This window comes from Panthera uncia, chromosome B1 (assembly GCF_023721935.1).
Source record: "Panthera uncia isolate 11264 chromosome B1, Puncia_PCG_1.0, whole genome shotgun sequence".
Taxonomy (NCBI): Eukaryota; Metazoa; Chordata; class Mammalia; order Carnivora; family Felidae; genus Panthera; species Panthera uncia.
This window is the reverse complement of record NC_064811.1, coordinates 80,446,456-80,467,266: the sequence shown is the minus strand read 5'-3', so window position 1 is coordinate 80,467,266 and position 20,811 is coordinate 80,446,456. Positions and strand designations below refer to the sequence as shown.

Below are 20,811 nucleotides of genomic sequence, written 5' to 3'. Positions count from 1 at the left end.
TGTCCACATTATTTCTATTCTGTCTGTGGGTATACGGAAACGGAGATATCAAACTCAATCATAGTTATGGAAATATTTTTTAGAGTTTTAGATTTATGAAAACCTTGCAAGGATAGTATAGAGTTTCTTTTTCCCCACATCCTGTTTTCCATTCTTCATTTCTTATGTGTTAATGTGGTACATTTGTTCCATTAATGAATCAATATCAATACGTTGTTCTTAACTAAAGTCCCTTCTTTATTCAGATTTCCTTATTTTTCTTTAACGTCCTTTTCTATTCCACGTTCTTATCCAGGATACCACCTTCTATTTAATCATCATGATTTCTAGGCTCCTCTTTTTTTGTGATAGTTTCTCAGACTTTGTTTTTGATGATCTTGACAGTTTTGAGGAGTACTATTCACATATTTTGTACAGAGCTTCACAATTACAATTTGTCTGATGTTTTTCTCATGATATTAGGGTTAAGTTTTTTTGGGGGAAGACCACGGAAGTAAAATGCCATTTTGGTCATATCAAGGGTACCTACTTTTATCAGTGTGACTTACACTGTTGATGTTGGGCATGGTCACCTGGCTGATGGAGGGTCTGTCAGGTTTCTCCACTGTAAAATCACTCCCCATCCTGCGTTTCCACACTGTGCTCTTTGGAAGGAGGTCACTGTGCACAGCCCAGAGTTCAGGAATGGGGGGTTATGCTCCTCTTCCTATTGAGGATAGAGTATTTATTTGAAATGCTCAAACAGATTTCTAAGTGTGTGTACTTTAAAAACTCCTTGGACAATAGGGGTGCCTGGATGGCTCAGTCGGTGAAGCATCCAACTTGACTCAGGTCATGATCTCATGGTTTGTGGGTTTGAGCCCCACATCGGACTCTGTGCTGACAGCTCAGAGCCTGGAGCCTGCTTTGGATTGTCTTCTTCTCTCTCTGCCCCTCTTCTGCTCACGCTCTGTCTCTCTCTCTCAAAAATAAACATTAAAAAAGTACTTGGATAGTAGAACGGTTATTATTGTATTCATTATAGTTACCTACAAACTAGTTCTGATGGACATTTTATTCTAACTAAGAAGGGAAAGTAAGCTTCCCAAATTACAGCCACCCAGCTTTGATTAGACTGTAGAATTTGTATCTCTGCCAGTGTTTGTTCTTAGTAGCATGCCAGAAGTTCCAGATGCTGCCCTCTCTTTTTTCTGTGGTGAGATTTAATCCTGTTTGTGTGTTTTTTCTGCTTCAGTTGCATTACTGTCAGTTTTGGAGACCACAGACCTGTTTGTACTGCTTATGTTACTGTTGAGTGTGTGCCCTATTTTGAAAAGTGCTATTATAATAAAACTGTTTTAACATCTTTATGTATTTTAAGGACACTACTATCAAAGGAAGTCTTTCATGTCTGATTGGCTTTGACTTTGTCAACCCCAACAAGAGTATTTAAGTAAAGATTTTCCGTGTAGTCAACTTTCAGGTCACTTCATATGTAACATTTGTGCACACGACAGTACAATGTGGTTGGAGGGATCATTCTGCTTTTTGGTTCTTTTCAGAATATGGTATAATTTTTAACAAATTTGTTACCTAAAAATAGCCATTTCAGTTAATTTTTGGTAAGTATAAACTTGGTGAGAATTGGAAATTTCTTTCCTATATATATATATATTTATATATATACATACACACACACACACACACATATATATATGTATGTATTTCCTTCTTTATATATGGATTTTAAAAGGTTAGAAATATTTTTAAAGATCTTCCATATATATAAAAAGATGAAAAAATAGATTGTCATTATTTTTAGCCAGGAATGATAATAATTGGACTTTAGGAGAAGACTTCCCTTAAGGCGTGATTCACACTCCTCCAACCCAGCAGTTTTATTGCTAGACATGAGTAATGGCCTATCCCTATCCACAGAAGAAAAAAAAATAGGTTAATAGAAATAATTTTTCAGTTTCAAGGTTTTCTCCTGTCAATTTCAGTTTTTGGCACTAGCTACCACAGGCCTGTTGGTGAGTATTAGTAGATGTGAATGAATGAATAAGTAGCAAAAGTCCGTTAACAGAAAAACTCCTACAACCAATTAGTTCAATAACTGTCTCAATACTATTTTGTTGAACACACACATTTAGGCTGTGATTTTATATGACATTCGTATACTGCCTTCTCTTACCAGAAAAATTGTTCCTGGTTTGTAAGAAGAAACAAAGTATTTTAGAATTTCATGCTTTCTCTCAATGGGCAGTACAACTTACAGGTGCTTCATCATCTGAGCAAGTTTGAAACCCACTGCACTGATGAATAAGTGGCAAGGGAGCCTCTGGGAGCTTCCTGAGACAGGAAGGCATGGGTCATCTGAAAGTTGTGTAATAATTGCCTCTATATCCTTCTGCAGGAAGGATAGAATTGACTTTCCCACCCACATATTTGGCATGAAATTTCTCTGCATCTCAGGCCAAGGCTGTGTGTAAGGATTATGAAGTCCCTAGTGGGTTGGGTTGTAGGTGGAGATACCAGTCCGGTATTGAAGAGCTATTCCTGCTAGAGAGGGGCGTGTTTGTGTGTGTGTGTGTGTGTGTGTGTGTGTGTGTGTGTGTGTAATACACACACGTGAGCGCAAATGCCTGAAGTGATTTTCCAATCTTTTCACAGGAAGAAAAAAAATTAATAAGCTTGCTTTTATCCTTAATAACATCTAACAGTGTGGTAGAAGTTTTCTCTTCAAAAGGGTAGGCTAGATGACTGGGAACTGTTGGTTTATGGTTATCAGCACTGTCATGATGCTGATGGTGCTGGTGGTGGTGAATAAAGCAAGGTTACATGAAAGCAGTCTGAAAATAGAGTTTTAACTCTGTCTCCGTTCCAGCTACTTCCTAAGTTTTAACTACTTTCTTTTCAATCTCCTTTTACCATAATACTTGGGAAAAAACTTTTTAAGGTGAGGTGTCATTTATTCCTTCAGTTTGTTTTAGAACACTTACTAAGTGCAAGGCACTGCACTGGGGACACTGCAGTGGATAAGATCTATATGGTCTCCATTCTCTTGAAGCATACATTCTCGTAAGGGAAACTGTTGAAAAACAACTACAGATATAATTAAGAGATAATTTCAGGTTGTGGTAAGTGAGGTGAGGGGGGAATAATCAGGTGATGTAGTAAAGACTAACATGGGTGGGCAGGAAAGACTTCCCTGAGGGACTGTCCTCTGAAGTGAGCCCCTGGGAATAACCCATCCAGAGGAGAAGGAAGAAATTCAGTTAGCATGAAGGTTGAGGTGGCAAATGGCTTAGTGTGGTCAAGGAGTAGAAGGACGACTGGAAGGAATGGTGTGACGTGAAATTGAAGGGGTGGTGGGAAGGAGAGGATGGAGACCTTCGTGGCTCATGGAACATGATGTGCCTACACAAAAGTGTTCATATGGGTGGATTTTCACAAATTGCATCCGGATTTAAAAACAACAACAACCAGAAAAACAACCTGAACATCTCCAGTACCATTAGGAAGCATTGCTTTGAGGCTGCTGGAAACTATAGCTCACCTACATTGTTAGCCCCTTGTGTGTACAGTCTAATCACATTTCAGGGTCTGGCTTTAGAGAAACTTCTGGTTTTCGTAAGCTGTGTTTTATAACCATCCAGCAGCACACATGGCATTTATCTGTGAGCTTTTATAATCTGTGTCTTCCCTCTACCTCCAACCCTCATTATGAACATGTAGGTGAGATTATTTAGTAATTAGGGCATATCTGTTTGCTAAGAATCTTTTGTTTAGAAAGCAAAAATTGCCCTTTTAGAGAATGCTTTCTCATAATATTTGTGGATCTGTCCTTTAGGTCCAGGCTGAAACTTTTGTTTTCTTTTTAATTAAAAAAAATTTTTTTTAAACGTTTTTATTTATGTTTGAAGGAGAGAGACAGAGCATGAGTGGGGGAGGAGCAGAGAGAGAGAGGGAGACACAGAATTCGAAGAAGGCTCCAGGCTATAAGCCCGACGTGGGGCTCGAACTCACGAACGGTGAGATCATGACCTGAGCCAAAGTCGGACGCTCAACCCACTGAGCCACCCAGGCACCCCTGAAACTTTTGTTTTCATTCAGAATTTATGCATGTTAATAAGAGTTTATATTTTCTGTGGTAATGGAATAGTTTAGGGTTTGTTGCCTCATTATATTTAGCTTCTTTTATAAAAAGCCTGCAGGGGCATTTAACCAAATTTAAGCTAGAAATAAATTTAAGCTAGAAATTAAAGATAATATAGTAATTTCAAATAGCTTTGTGTTCAAGATGAGATTTTGAAGTTATTATTCCACAGTGAATTTTAATGATTATTGTGTACAATGGCATTTATGGATGTGCGGTAACTGAACGAATATAATTAGCACATTAGATTATGGATTTGTAATATGAAATGAGAACTTCTTAATAAGCTTTCTCCATAATGGCTCATGCTGTGAACACACAAAGTGTGAGACACTGAACTTCACCACATCGTAACAGGGCTTTTGGAATCAGTAGGCTCATGTTTCAAATCAAGATGAGTTTCAAATTTTCTAAAAACACAGCTAAAAAGTTAAAAGGCAGTTACATAACCAGATATTTTATATCCTTTTGGGGAGTTGGGATGAGATGTTTCTTTTTATAATGGAAGGAAAATTTTACTTTTGAAGGGATCAAGTATAAAATGGAATTGAACTTACACTTGGAGAAAAACTTGTTGATTGTAAGACCTTGTTACTTGTTAGCATTTTGACACATCACCAGAAATGCTTTTGACATTTTCTTTAGGAGAATTTGGAGAAGAACTAGCTGAAGTCTGAAATTTGGTTTGGTATGGTCTTGCCCAAACCGGTGGTTAGTTGTTTTGACTCTTTGATCTGCTGATCCCAAGAAACTATCTGGAAATACACCCAAAAGTATATAAGTGCCTATTTCACCATTGAAAGGTTCTTTCAGTGACAGCATATGAACAATTTCCTAATGAAACGAACCCCTTCTTAAAACATTTTGAAAGAGAAGCCTATTATTTCCAATCTGTATCATGTTATCTTTTTAAAAACTCATTTTTTTTTTCCCATTATCAAGATAATATGATCTGGAAGGACAGTTTGGAATGATGCATGATCCTTTTCTTTCTAATTTTCTGTAATACCGCCACCTAGGGATAACATTTTTTAAACTGTTTTGTACTTAATGTATTGTTTTCACTTCCTTTAAGATGCATTTTAGTGTTTTAGCTTGGACTTTAATGATTTTTCCTTCTTGGAGATTTAGGTTGGTCCTAAAATGCTATCCTACTGGTTTAGTTTTACTTAATTTACTCTAATACATTTGGATGACAAATTAGATAATTTTACACTAGTGGTGTTACCTAGTAATATGTTTTGCTTACTGTTCCATTTTAAGATGTTAGCTCACAGAAGTTTTTTTTTTTTTTTTTTTTTTTAATGTTTGTTTAGTTTTGAAGGAGAGAGAGAGAGATTAAGTGTGAGAGGGAGACACAGAATCTGAAGCAGGCTCCAGGCTCCGAGCTGTCAGCACAGAGCCTGATGTGGGGCTCGAACCCACGAACCGTGGGATCATGACCTGAGCCAGATGCCTAACTGACTGAGCCACCTAGGCGCCCCCACAGAAGTTTTTAATATAAATATATATTACATAAAATATTGAAAATCTATGCCTTTAATTAAATACCATTGCTTTGTTGACTGGCATTATAGTGGCATCAAGTAAAGTAACAGTTAATGAGTCATTTATCATTTAAAATCTTTCACGTTGTATGACAACCTGGTAAATTCCAGGTACTCCTTGGGAGGTGTACTAGTTTCAGGGAAAGGTTAGGGAAGTACAGAACCTGAACTTACAGTGGTCATCAACGCTCTCTGTGGAGTTGATTTGCTCTTCTACCTGAAAGATGCTTCAGCTACAGCTATATCCATCAAATCATGTAGGGATCTATCCATTTCTTGGCTCTTCTGTCTCTTGGGTTGACTTCATTCTCAGTCAGAGTATCCCCCTCTGGGTTTAAGGTGGCCACCAGCAGTTCTTGGCATCTTTTGTACCTTTTTAATAACTAGCAAATGAGAGTTTCTCTTTATAAATACTCAAGTAGAAGTCTTAGTCTTGGGTCTCATTGTATTAGGTTTGACCACTTGTTATTCCCAAAGCAGTCATTGTGGTAGATGGAATGTTATGCTTCCCAGGATTGGGTCATATCCCTCTTAGCCCACCAGTGTGATACCCCAATGAATCTCAAGATGATGTAACAAGAAGAGAAATATTCTCTAAATAAGCAGAGAAGCCCCTGGATGGCCACTATGAAGATCAATAAAGAATCAAGTCTAATTCTCATTATGCCTTTAGCTAGGGCCAGAGAATTTAACATGTAACTGTGTATCGTCTTTTTTTCCCCCAACCATTGCTTCAGAATATATTTTGTTAAGATGGGGAACTGAGACGTCTACATTTTTTATATCCATCTTAGCACTAAGCATGGTCCTAAATAACTGGCCCTAAATACTTAACTGGCCATTTCTAAAGTGTAATAGAGTTAACTAGGAAATGCTGACATCATACTTTTGTTTGTTCATTTTGTTCTTTGGTATGTGTTTAAGAGAAACGACTTAAGTGCATTAGTGGGCAGATTTTTTCTTTTTTGCTACAAATATGTTGGTTACCATAAAGGGTGATAGAGTTTAGGACTGAGAATATTAACCTGGGGTTCATACGCTTCCTAAGAGATCATGGAGGACTTTTTTGATGTCTATGAACCCCGTAAAATTCTAGCAAAATTTCGTGTGGGCGCATCACACATCTATACACCCGTTCACATTTTTCTTGAGAGGGGCCCATCTTTCATTAGATGCTCAAAGGGGAACTGTGAACCCACAAAAGGTTCAGAACCACTGATGAAAATATACTGACAAGAAATGGTTCCCGACTCGATGAGGTTAAACAACTTTGTGTGGGAGAACCAAAAAAGAGTGATGGGAGAAACACAGAGGCATTTAAACTTTACGATGAATCGGTAACTCAGGTGACCGAATTCAGTCTGTACAAGCTTCAAACAAAATCTATTATGGATGAGACTATAACAGAATGGGCTTCCACAGTGCTGCCAGTTCCGTTAATGACAGGAAAGGTGCTGCCAGCTGATTTTGGCTCCATGCTTTGAAGTAGGCACAGGCTCACCTCTTGCCATTTGGAAATAAAGGGCAAGTGATAAAATATGTTACTTTGCTCTCATAAGCAATTTATGACGATGGTTTAATAAAAGTTTAAGAAGCGTTTTTTTCCCTGGGGGAGGGGGGAAAGCCAGCAAGCCTTGGTGGCAGTTTAGTGTTCGATGTTCAACCCCTTGACATCTCTGTGCCACCTCGCACTGGGAACTACCCGAGAAAAGCGAGAGGGAGAGTGAGCCTGAGGTTTCTTTTAATCCAGTCAGGGCTGCTGTTGTACTTGTCCGTTTTGGTCCCCTCCCTCCCCTCCCAAACTCAAGTTATCGGTGAGGTTAAACATCAGCCTTCTGCCTGGGGTGCTGCCGAGGGCTCCAGCTCCAGTGCTGTTGGCTGTGCGAGCCTTGTCCATTTACGTACAGCACATTCTAGGTTAATATCACTGGCTTCACTGTTTTCAGGTTTGAATTACTACATAAACATCAGATATTGTGGGTTTTGTGAAAGTATTTGTAGTCTCTAATATTTAGTTAAGGAAAAAGCGTTCTCCTAGGGAGTCAGATGGATTCGTTTAAAGGATTGCCTCATGAAAATATATGCAGCGTGGGTCTGTTTTTAATGTCCCCCCAACTCTCGAGGCCATTTGGTTTTAATGTCTGCCTCTCTCTCTTCCCTGGACCTTGTTGACTCCTGGTTTAGGTGCTTTCACAGCCAGCAGGCACAGAGTCTTTTGCTCTGCATTAGTGGCCTCAAAACTTTATTAACAGTGATCTATAGTGAGATGTGTTTTACATTGTGACCCAGTGTATGAATGCATAAATGTGTTTATAGGTGTAACTAAAAAGGTTTCACAAAGCAATATTTACCTTTATAGCATACGCTGCAGAATCTGATACTATATTTTCTGTTCCATGGGGGAAAATACTACTGGTCTGCACTCATTCAATCAGTTTTCATGACCCACTAATGGTTTGCTACCTGCAGTTGCAAAGTCACCTCTCCAAGGAATACCGTGTGGCATCGTGTCCTTTGTACCACTGTGGTGAGGGATGGCTCAGGGCACCACAGAACCTCTGAGCCTCTTTATGTGGCACAGCAGAACTATGTTGCGTGTTGTTAGTACACTGTGATTTTTGGAGGCAGTAGGGCAGAGCGGTTAAGAGCAAATATTTTAGTTAGAGGGCTCGGTTCATTCTTGGCTCTGTGTCACCCCTATTTGTCTCTGGTGCTAGGCAAGTTTCTTAACCTCTCTTAGTTAGTTTCTCCATACTTAAAATAGAGATCAGTAAGAATACTTACCTTAAACTGTTATGAGGGTTGGGGTGCCTGGGTGGCTCAGTTGGCTAAACATCCCACTCTTGATTTGGGCTCAGGTCATCACCTCACAGTTGGTGAGATTGAACCCTGCATCAGGCTCCATGCCTGGGATTCTCTCTCCCTCTCCCCTTCTGCCCCTCCTCTGATTGCTCACATGCATGCACTCTCTTAAAAAAAATGTGAAGGTTGAGTTATATAAAGCATTTAACATTAAGCACACACTAACACATAAGGAATAGTTGCTGTTGTGGAAAGAGCCTAAATGTCCATCAACTGATGAATGGATAAAGAAATTGTGGTTTATATACACAATGGAGTACTACATGGCAATGAGAAAGAATGAAATATGGCCCTTTGTAGCAACATGGATGGAACTGGAGAGTGTGATGCTAACTGAAATAAGCCATACAGAGAAAGACAGATACCATATGTTTTCACTCTTACGTGGATCCTGAGAAACTTAGCAGAAACCCATGGGGGAGGGGAAGGAAAAAAAAAGAAAAAAAAAGAGGTTAGAGTGGGAGAGAGAGACAAAGCATAAGAGACTCTTAAAAAACTGAAAACAAACTGAGGGTTGATGGGGGGGTGGGAGGGAGGAGAGGGTAGGTGATGGGCATTGAAGAGGGCATCTTTTGGGATGAGCACTGGGTGTCGTATGGAAACCAATTTGACAATAAATTTCATATAATAAAAAAAATTAAAATTAAAAAAGGAATAGTTGCTGTTGTTAATATTGTATCTTAATATTTACATGTATCCCCAGTTGGATTACATTTTTTTCTGCCCTTGGAATAATTTAAATTGAGCCCACTAAGAGTACATGGCTTAAGTGTAGCGTTAAAGTCCGTGTTCCAAACATGGATTGTAAGCAGTGTGGTTAAATGGGAACAATAGATTGCAGCCATTTACACCTTGAATTAGTTAGGACTAATTTCAATTACAAGTGACAGAAACCCCAATCAAACTGGCTTGACAAAACCAGGAAATTATTGACTCACATAATGGAAAAGTCTACGGGTGTTGGTTTAGGCATTGGCCACATCCAGCTGCTCTGGCGATATCAGCAATGTCTGTCTCTTCATTTCTTGCTCTGCCTTTCCCTGTTGGCTTTATTTTCAGGCGAGCTCGCTCCAAGCAGTGGCAGAAACAGCCACCAGCTGCTCTAGTTTCATATCCCAGTAGTGGAAAGAGAAAGCCTCTTCTCTGGTAGTTCCAATTTGGTCCCACATCTGAGGGGCACTGACTCTGATGGATTTCAAGTCCTCCTTTCCTGGCGCTCTGCCCCCTCTGTTGCTGAACCAGAGGAGGCGGGAGCATCTACCCTGTGGACTCAGCCCCCCTCCAACCACATGGGGAGAGCAGGGCGGGCTGCTGCCTGGGGAAGTCCTAGCAGATGCCCACTGTGCTCCTCTACTGTTCCTTCTCAGAACATAGGACTTTCCACGTAAAGTACTGTCTTTGAATAATCCAACAGAGAGTAGTGTTGACACTTATGTGCTTTGAATTCCAAACTACGTTTCATCTTCGTTCTTCTACTATAGCTGTGCTCAAAGGTCTACCATACCATCTTTCCTAATCACTGCTAAAAAATAAAAATAAAAAAAAAATAAGTTTTCAGTCACCCCATCTTTTTGTTACCACTTAAAAGTCATTTTCTTATTTTATGCTGCCTCTGATCTGCTTTCCCAAGCTTTTAGCACCTGTTACTTTGATTCTAAACCATAGGCTACAAAGATGTGACATCCACCTCCTCAGTGGTCACTCCTTTTCGGTTTGTGGTCTGGCCAGTCTGAAGGTCATGACTGCATTCTGCAGCCCGTTTTTCATCCTCTGCCTGTGAATGAGGATCAGACTGCATGAGGTTAGGCTTCTCAGTGATTGGACAGCCCAGGGCTTTCCCTATACTTGTGATTGTACACACACACACACCCCACAGATGGGGCAAGAGACGATGGGTACTCTGGTTTCCGTAGGGGCTCCAGATGGTGAATTGTGTCTGCCAGGGTGTTTAAAGAGTACTGTGGGTCTGGGGCCAGCAGAGTTGAGGTCACACCCTGGAGCCTTTCATCTGCCGGCTGTAAGATATTTTAAGTCCACTATTTAAATTGGAAACAAGATAAGCACTCCTTTATTTATTTATTTTATTTATTTTTTAATGTTCATTCATTTATTTATTTATTTATTTATTTATTTATTTATTTTTTAGCATTTATTTATTTTTGAGACAGAGAGAGACAGAGCATGAATAGGGGAGGGTCAGAGAGAGAGGGAGACACAGAATCGGAAACAGGCTCCAGGCTCTGAGCTGTCAGCACAGAGCCCGACGTGGGGTTCGAACTCACAGACTGTGAGATCATGACCTGAGCCGAAGTCGGACGCTTAACCGACCAAGCCACCCAGGTGCCCCAATGTTTATTTATTTTTGAGATAGAGCCAGAGCATGAATGGGGGAGGGTCAGAGAGAGAGGGAGACACAGAATCTGAAACAGGCTCCAGGCTCTGAACTGTCAGCACAGAGCCCGACGCGGGGCTCGAACTCACCGACTGTGAGATCATGACCTGACCCGAAGTCGGATGCTTAACGGACTGAGCCACCAGGCGCCCCTATTTTTTTTATTACAATTGAAGTACACATACAGTTTATCATCTTGACCATTTTTTAAGTGAATGTTTCAGTGGTATTAAGGATAGTGACATTTTTGTGCAGCTTTCAGTGCTATCCGTTCCCATAACTCTTTTCATCTTGTAAAACTGATACTCTGTACTCACTAGACAACAACTTCATATTGTCCCCAGCCCCTGGCAGCCACCATTACACTTCACCTTTATGATCTTGACTATTTTAAGTACCTCATATAAGTGGAGTCATACAGTGTTTTTCTTTTTGTGACTAGCTCTACTTAACATTGTGTCCTCAAGTTTCATCCATGTTGTGGCGTATGACAGGATTTTCCTTTTTAAAGCTGCGTGATAGTCTATTTTATGTATATAATACATTTTGCTTGTCCACTCATCCACTGATGGACGCTTAGCTTGTGTACATTTTCTAGTTACTGTAAATAATGCTGCAGTAAACATGAATGGACAAATATCTCTTCAACACCCAGCTTTCAATTCTTTTGGGTAAATACCCAGAAGTGAAATTGCTGGGTCATATGGGGATTCCATTTTTAACTTTTTGAGGAACCTCCATACTGTTTTCACGGCAGCTGTACCATTTTACATTCCTACTAGCAATGTACAAGTGTTCCGATGTCTTCATGTCCTTGCCAAAACACTTGTTTTCTGATTTTTTGATAGTAGACCTCCTAATGGGTCCGAGGTGGTATCTCATTGTAGTTTTGATTTGTATTTCCCTAATAATTATTGATGCTGAGCATCTTTTCATGTGCTTATTGGCTGGTCATATATTTTCTTTGGAGAAATGTATATTCAGTTCCTTTGCCCGTTTTTTGTACTCCTTTATTTTTAAGGCCATTACTGTGCTCTAATATTTTGTAACTGCATAGGATGGAAACACCAATGTTGTGAAGTCTAGACAAAAGTATGGATTCAGTTATTCCCAAAGTATGTACTGTATTATTTGGGGGGCAATATTGGGAAATTCTCTACAGATAATTTAAAAAATCCTTTTAAAGTCTCAATTTTTATGTGCAAATTTATATCTGTATGTGTATATATATGTTACATATATATGTGTATGTGTATATATATGTGTGTGTATAGATATGTGTGTGTGTGTGTATGTGTGTGTGTATTTTACATATGTAAAATGCCAGGCAAGGAAGTGATGTGATTTACATATATTATCTAATGGGAGCTTTGTAACCCCATCAAGCACATCCACTTGTGTGAAAACACATGTGCACACAGAGTTAAAGCCCCTTTGTCACACTAAATTGGGACTGGTAATTAACTTGAAGAGTCAGTTAAAATGAGGATACATGAAAAATGACTCATGCTTTAGGCATTTAATTTTAAATGAAAGCATAATTTTTAAGCCACATGATTAGCATTTTGTTTTTTCCTGGCTATGCATGTGGAGACCCTGAAATTCTCCTGCCACTGTTCTGTCAATTGCTATAAAATTTTGAGTGCCACAAATGTTTTGATATTTGCCCAGACTCCTCCCCCCACCCCTTTTTTTTTTTTTAAGTTTATTTATTTGTTTTGAGAGAGAAAGAGCACACACGCAAGCAAGGTAGGGACAGAAAGAGAGGGAGTGAAAGAATTGCAAGCAAGGCTCCATGCTATCAGTGCAGAGCCTGACACGGGGCTCGATCCCATGAACCAGGAGATCATGACCAGCCTGCTTTCTTTGAGGATGGATCCTCTGACTATAGTATCTTTTATAAACTTCAGCCACAATTTATCAGCTACAACTGACCTTTACATTTCTTTAAGGTGGGTCTAGAATTTAGCAATACTTGAAAAGTAATCTACGTTCAGGATCCTTCCAGAATTTTTCCAGCCTGTTACAGTGGTCTCTCCCACACCTAATTTAATAGCAGACTTTTTTTTTTTTTTTCCAGTGTTTGCCTTCAGTGACCCTTTACAAAGCATTTAAATTAGTTTTTACAGAAATGACTCTTTTGGCATTCATATCTAATTGCTTTTACATGGTGCTTGGATAGTATAAATGCAGAGTAAATACAATTGGCACTAAAATGTCTAAGAGGAAACAGCTCACCTGGCATAGGCACACAGCCCCCGTTGGTGGGAACAAACATGAACAGGTGTGTTGGCTCTGTGACCACCAGAGGCTGACACTTCTACGGACTTTCTGTGTGTTCTGAGCTCTTTGCCTACATCGACTCACTTAAAATCCACAGTACCCCGTCATGTGAGGTACTATTATTTCTTTTCCACAGGAGGAAAATGATTCACAGAGAGGTTTAAGAGATTTTCCTAAGAGTAGCCTGCCAGCTGCCAGCATTCAACCTGCCTTAGGCTTTTGTCAATATATTTTGCAAAGGGAATGAGAGCATTTTACATGGAGGTAAATCAAGAGCGGGGAGAGAGAGAGCAAGTGAGAGCAAAACTATACAAAGATGTCTATCCCTTAAACAGAAACCCTGTAATAACACATAAAAAGACTTCTGAAACCTTCTCCATAGCACCCTAAAATTAGACTCTAGGCTTTTAGAGGTCAAAATGACCTCCATAACCTATCTTACCAGGATAGCCAAGGCCCAGAGGGGTGAAATGATTTGCTTTACAAGCACCCAGCTAGTTAATGGCATGTTCTTCATAAGATTTCGTTTCCTGGCTTACTCCACATTTTCTTCCAGAAGAAAATGATGCAATGCCAGGATATAATGTTCTTGAGAGAAACATTCAGGAAATGAGAGTCTCTCAGTTTGCCAAGAGAGAAGGAAGTTTGGTAGATGTGAACAACTTAGTGTTCTTGAATCTCCATCTATCTCAAGCCGGTACAAAACTTGGTCCAGAGAATTGTAGGGCTGGAAAGGGTCTAGTGATGTGGCTTTATCCATCCTATCTAGAGAAGGAAGGAATGTGGCCAGCTGAGCACATACAAGGTAGGTGGTAATATCTGTACTATTTTACATGTAAGGAAGCTGAGCTTCAGAGAGGTCAAGTAATTAATCCAAAGCCACACAGCCAGAAAGAGATGGAACCTGGGTGTGGACCTAGTCTTGTTGAAGCTGAAGTCTTCGTGCCACCTCATGCTGCCACTCCACAAGGCATGGCAGCTGTTCATCCCGTGTAGTTGTTTCACAACAGGTTTTTTGGGTTGTTTGGCTAATTCTTCCTAAAGCTAATTATAAATACCTCTTTAATTTAAATCTATGTCCTTCTGCAGTCCTCAGCCACAGAAGCAATTGATCATAGTGTTTTGGATAATCTTTACATTTTGTGAATGAAATTGCATCTTGGGTGGATGTTTTTAAGCCCACGTGAGGGGAGAAAAGACAGATTGGGGGCATGTGAGTGCTGGTAGAATCTCAGGATAGGAGGAATCTCTTTCACTTTGCCATTATCTGTGCTCACATCAGCTGTGTGTCATCTTAGTTGGTCCAGCCTGTGCTAGATGCTTCTCAGCCCAGGAATTAAGAGCCATAAGACAGAGGGAACTCACCATCTTAGCCAGCCATTTCTTCTTTGGCCAGGAAGACGCACTTACATATAGTCTTTTACAGGATGAAGCTTCCTTTTTTTTTTTTTTTTTTAATGTTTATTATTTTGAGAGGGGGACAGAGAGAACTCACGTGCATGAGCTGGGGGAGGGGCAGAGAGAGAGAGAGAGAGAGAGAGAGAGAGAGACCAAAGCAGGCTCTATGCTGTCAGCATCGACTCAGGGTTCAATCCCACAAACCACGAGATCATGACCTGAGCCAAAATCAAGAGTTAGATGTTCAATCAACTGAGCCACCAGGTGCCCCAATAGGATGAAGCTTCTTAAAACATTACTTTAGACTTTTCTTCTGTTTACAAAAAGTAATTCATGTTTATAATAGAAACTTTGACAACTGAAGAATGCTCATGTAAGAATATGAAAGCCTGTGTGTATTAATTATCTATAGCTGTGTAACAAATTACCCCAAAACGTAGCTTAAAGCAATAAACATTTTTTTTTAACATTTTTAACATTTATTTTTTGAGAGACAGAGTGTGAGTGGGGGAGGGGCAGAGAGCGAGGGAATCTAAAGCAGGCTCCAGGCTCTGAGCTGTCAGCATGAGCCAAAGCTGGACTTGAACCCACGAACCGTGATATCATGACCTGAGCCAAAGTCGGATGCTTAACCAACGGACCCACCCAGGTGCCCCTTAAATCAACAAACTTTTATTATCTCATGTGCTTTGAGAGTCAGGAATCTTGAGAGTAGTTTTTTCATGCAGTTGCAGTCAAACTGTGAGTTGAGGCTATAGTCATTTGGAAATTTGGGGCTGGAGGGTCTGCTTTTAAACTTAGCCATGCGGACATTGGCAGGAGGCTTCGATTCTTGCCATATGGGCCTCTCCATAGAGGTGCTCACAACATGGCTTCCCTCAGTGCCATGCTGATCTGAGACCACTTGCACTAGAGAGCCATCAGGCTAGAAGCCAGAATCTTTTATAAGCTGCTCTGAGAAATGGCATTCCATCACTCCTGTTGAAATCTGTTGGTGACCTATCCAACTCACAAGAGTATGAATACCAGGAAGTGGGGATCATTGGAGGCCATCTTGAAGGCTGTCTTACCATAGTTTGTAAATTAAAATTTTGTTTGAATGAATTACATGGTTTTTTACCCATATTTCACCACTCCCCCCACTGAAGTATTACAAAATAGAAGAGATCACCAGAGGGGAAAAAAAAAAAAATGAAGGGAATGAAGTATTCAGGGATGAAGGCCCAATACACTGTTATCCCATCTCCGATCCTAGATGAACTTCCTGATTTTATTCCAAGTCTGCCATGTCAGTATGGTGCGGAGAAGAAGGGAGTAACGGCAAAAGAGTGGTTGGAAAGATCTGGATGTGCCTTGTTTTTGAGGTCTTTTGTGTTTGTGGGAATCTGAGGTCCTCCTGCCTTTAAAATGGGGTAAGGAGTTTAGGGTTCAGTCTAGGCTGTAACTTGGGAGTGGCTCATGGTTCCTGGACTCCTTCAGTGTGCTGTTTCAGATGCAGTATAAGAAGTAGAGCTTTGTAGGAGATGTTCCAATTTTTACAAATAATTATTTGATAAAAAATACATAAATACTTCATAAATGTATTTAAAGTGACTTAAAAGTGTTTTTTTGGTGGGGGAAAGAATTTTGTTTATGCAAAAACAATATACTGAGATCCAGTAGGAAATCTTAACATCTGGATAACCAATAATATTCTACAGTCTCCTTCCCAACAGTTTAGTCATACAGATGATATATGAAACTCACGGGTACCTAATATGTAATATAACACACTTATAAACAGTTGAGATTTTTATATCACACATGCAGAGCTTTAAAAAAAACACACACACATACCTGTATAGTATTTTGGTGAATAATGGTAATGCGAAAGCAAACTGTAATAAGCAAATTTGAATGAATTCTTTTATAGTACATACAGTCAAAAGAAATTTACCAGTAAAAATTGGCACAACACAAACAAAATGAAATAAATTTGAATAAATCCCTGCACAGGCAGTCGTAGGACATGTTGATAAATATTTCAACAAGAACTGATACAAAGTATAACATAAAATACTGTTTTTGAAGAATTCCTATGTCACGCATTCCATAGAAGCAAATATTTCATTGAATGGTAATTTGTATATGTCAAGCACAGGGGAAAAATTGAATGTTTTCCCGAAGTGGCTTGAAGCGAATGTTTCCATGCTGGCTTTGAGCTGTGGGTTGTAGTCATCACATGGATGTGAACCTTAGGTGTCAGGGGAATAGCCCACTCTTGGCTTCTGGTCAGCCCTGTGGTCCTTGGCCCCCTGCCCATCTGGGGGACCCTCTGGCAGACTAAAACACTAATGCAGTGAACTGGTGCAGCCTCTCTACCCTGCCTTCCTCAGCTAGAAGACACCCGTGGATTTCTCCATCCCAGGCCAGATTTGTTATTGGTGTCAAGTGTGGAGAGCAGGTAACTCTCTCAGGTAACTACTCCTTCCTAGTCGGACTCTGAGAGGCAAAGTGTCCCAAGTCATTGTTTTGAAAATGGAGTGACTTCATAAACAACAGTTGACTCCAGGGTCCTGTGTGCATCTTTCCTCTTTGGCCTTGAGATCTATGGCCTTGGAACAGTCCGTTTCCTGTCCTGGGTCTATAAGAGTGTGAAGAACCCTAGCCTTCACATAAGCATTTTACCCCTGTTGCTGCTCATACTTTAGAAGAGACTGTGCCAGACAGAGACAGGGTCCTTCAGGGCATCGAGACAAACCCCTTGCAGGCAGGTACACAGCTCCCCTCATCCTGCTGTCAGCTGGAATCCAGCCAAATCAGCTCCAAGCAAGGGAGAAGATAAACCTAGACATCTTTCCATGGGGGGCAGTAACTTGGATAGCAGTGCCACAGAGGAAAAGGAGCAAAACCAGGGAGATAGACTGCAGAAGCCACAGCTAGGCTTGTCTCAGAACTTCATGTAGGGTCCTTTCCACCTCCTGGCAGGGAGAGACAGCACCAGAGACCTGAATGTTGGCTCCTTCAGTGGCTCACAGGGGTGGGGGGTGGGGTGGGGGTGCAGCAGGGGCAGCAAGGGGTTTGTGGGGAGTAGAGTTTGGCAGCTGAAAGATCTTCTGTCAATTGCATAATCTCTTTATGCTTCAGCTTCCTCACCAGTGAAATAGGGTACCTGCCTAATGGGATTGTGGTGAGGATTAAATTAGTAATGTATTTAAAGGTACTAGGACCATTTCTGCTACAAAGTAAGGATTCAGTAATTCTAGTTGAAATATAAAAGCTGTGTAATCCCAGGGCACCTGGGCCACTCAGTCAGTTAAGCCTTCGACTTTGGTTCAGACCATGATCTCGTGGTTTGTGGGTTGGAGCCCTGTGTTGGGCTAGGTGTTGACAGCTCAGAGCCTGGAGCCTTCTTTGGATTCTATGTCTCCCTGTCGCTCTGCCCCTCCCCCACTCATGTTCTGTCTGTCTCTATCTCAAAAATAAATATTAAAAAAAAAAAAAAACAACCTCTGGGGATGCCTGGGTGGCTCAGTCGGTTAAGTGTCCAACTTTGGCAAATGTCATGATCTTGTGGTTTGTGAGTTTGAGCCCTGCGTCGGGTTCTGTGCTGACAACTTGGAGCCTGTAATGGGCTTTGGATTCTGTGTCTCCCTTGCTCTCTACCCCTCCCCCGCTCATGCTCTGTGTCTCTCTCTCTCAAAAATATTAAAAAAAAAAAAAAACAACAACCCTGTAATCCCATGTGAGTCTAATAACTTCTCTAGTTTAATCTATAAATGAAAGGACTCAGGTGGTCTGTAAAACATTTGTTGGTTCTAAGTATTCCTCCCACAGATTATCACCCATCCATTCCTTTCTTCCCAAATCCAGGGCCCATCCTGTCTCCTTAGCCTGGGCACAGGTGGCATAGAGAGTACATCCGGGAAGATGGAAACAACTGTTGGTGTGGGAGACTCTGGCCCACACTGCTTCCTAGAGCTGTGTTGCCTCTGAGACTCGGTTTCCTCATTTGTATAATAAAGGGGATAGCACGGTCCGCTTCACAGTGTGATAAGCAATGGTACGAGACAGAAGGCACCTGTAGTTCCTGGCACAGGCTGGTGACCAGCACGAAGTCTCTATGATCACCGTCTCTCAGCGTCGGGGGAACTTTCGTTCTTGGGCTCATGAGCCCTGTCTGTGGGAACTCTCTTCTGCCCTGATCCCCGGGGCCTTGTCACCTCCTGGCAGCACCCATCCATCATGTTGCCTAATTAGTGAGGAGCTGGCTGGGTGAACAACAGTGGAGCAGCCACGCCTGAGGCTCACGTGGCCTTTCTGCACTCCTTCTCCTGCCAGCGACCACATGTGAGGTTTGAAGCCCGCCTTGAGGAACTGATGGTCTAGGCTGGAGGCTGCACCAATGTTGGTCTGGCTTTGTGACCAAAGCTGGGTTTTGTATTCCCAGGACAGTGTGGATCTCTTGGCTTGAACATACTGAAAATCTTAATATTCTTTCATTGTGATTCTTCTTAGGGTCACAATAGTTTTTGGTCTTAAAGCCAAAAGGCTCTGAATTATTACAGATCTGTGTTATTCTGACAGAATGCTATTGTTCAACCAACCAAATAGGACAAGTAGGTTACAGATTAAACTGGTTGCAGAAGTCCCAGAGTTTGGAGAAGGAGTGAAGTGGAAAGGATATTGCTGGCAGGTCTTCTCCCAGCCGTTAACATAGTGTGGGTTGCGATTCTGGAGTTGGATGCCTGGGTGCGTGCTCTGGGCCAGGTCACTTCTGTCTTTTAAGCTCAATTTCTATATTTGCAAAGTTAGTAGTTAGTAGTGTTCACCTCTGAAGGTTCTTGAGAGGTGTCTGTGAAATACGATCCAAGTGAAGTGCCTGCCTGCACCCGATCCATTTTAAGGACTCGAATAAATGTTAGCCCTGTTTTTTTTATTTATAACGGACATATCTTTTTTTGTTGTTTTTAAGTTTATTTATTTTGAGAGAGAGAGAGGGAGAGAGAATCCCAAGCAGGCTCCACATTGTCAGCACGGAGCCCAACATGGGGTTCGAACTCATGAACCGTGAATCATGACCTGAGCCGAAATCAAGTTGGATGCTTAACAAACTGAGCCACCCAGGCGCCCTGGGACATGTCATTTTTAAACTCACAGCTCACATCTGGCAGTTTTTTACTTTTTAGAAGTACATAATTGTAATCATTTTCAAATCCTAAAGTAGACCCTACCGGTTTGCAGGAAAAGCTTCTAATGTCTTTGATCTTTGGGTGCACCTGTCTTACTTGATCGCAGAATAACCAAGTGGAGGTAGGCAGTTAAAAATATTAGCATCTTCTGGATCATGTTCTCAACCACATTATAAGTGGCTGCTTGGACATAAGGGCAGTGCCTGCATCTGTGTGTGTGTGTGTGTGTGCGTGCGCTTGGTGCAGGGCTACATGGCGGTTACAGTGGTCAAGAGGCATTTGTGGTTTAGAGCTTGAGGTCTGGAGTCAGGTTTCCTGGTTTTGCATCCTGGCTCCATCACTATCAATTTGTGTGACCTTGGGTGAGTCACTTAACTCAGTTGTTTCCTCATCTGCTAAATGTGGGTAAAGTACATTTCCCCCCAGGGTAACTGTGAAGACAGATCAATGAGAAGCGATTTGCAGTATGGTCACACCAAACTGGGAGCAGTCAGTACCATACTCCTGTTCCCAGCAGGATGATGGGCAGTTTAGCCTTTGCACGTGCACCTTGCAATATAGTTCATTGGTAGTAAGCATAGCTGGTAAGTACACGATGAAAAAAATGTCTGTTTCTCACTTTAGCAGTGATTAGATTAGTCGCCCAGTTAATTCATGGTCCCATTTATATGTAGAGTCTAAAAACAGTCAAACTCGAGGCACCTGGGTGGCTCAGTCCATTAAGTGTCCAACTGTTGATTTTTGCCTCAGGTCATGATCTCAGTTTGTGAGATTGAGCCCAGCATCGGGCTCTGTGCTGACAGCATGGAGCCTGCTTGCAATTCTCTCTCTCTCTCTCTCTCTCTCTCTCTCTCTCTCTCTCTCTCTCTTTCCCTTTCCCTCTCTCTCCCTTTCTTTCTCTCTCCTTCTCTCTCTCTCTCTCCTTCTCTCTCTCTCTCCTTCTCTCTCTCTCTCCTTCTCTCTCTCTCTCCTCTCTCTCTCTCTCCTTCTCTCTCTCTCCTTCTCTCTCTCTCCTTCTCT

General features: G+C 41.2%; 1 protein-coding gene across 2 annotated transcripts in view; it reads left to right on the top strand.

Moving 5' to 3' along the window:
- The window catches only part of TSPAN5 (tetraspanin 5), a 161,602-nt gene that overhangs the window by 84,674 nt on the left and 56,117 nt on the right, over positions 1-20,811 (top strand). The window lies entirely within an intron of this gene.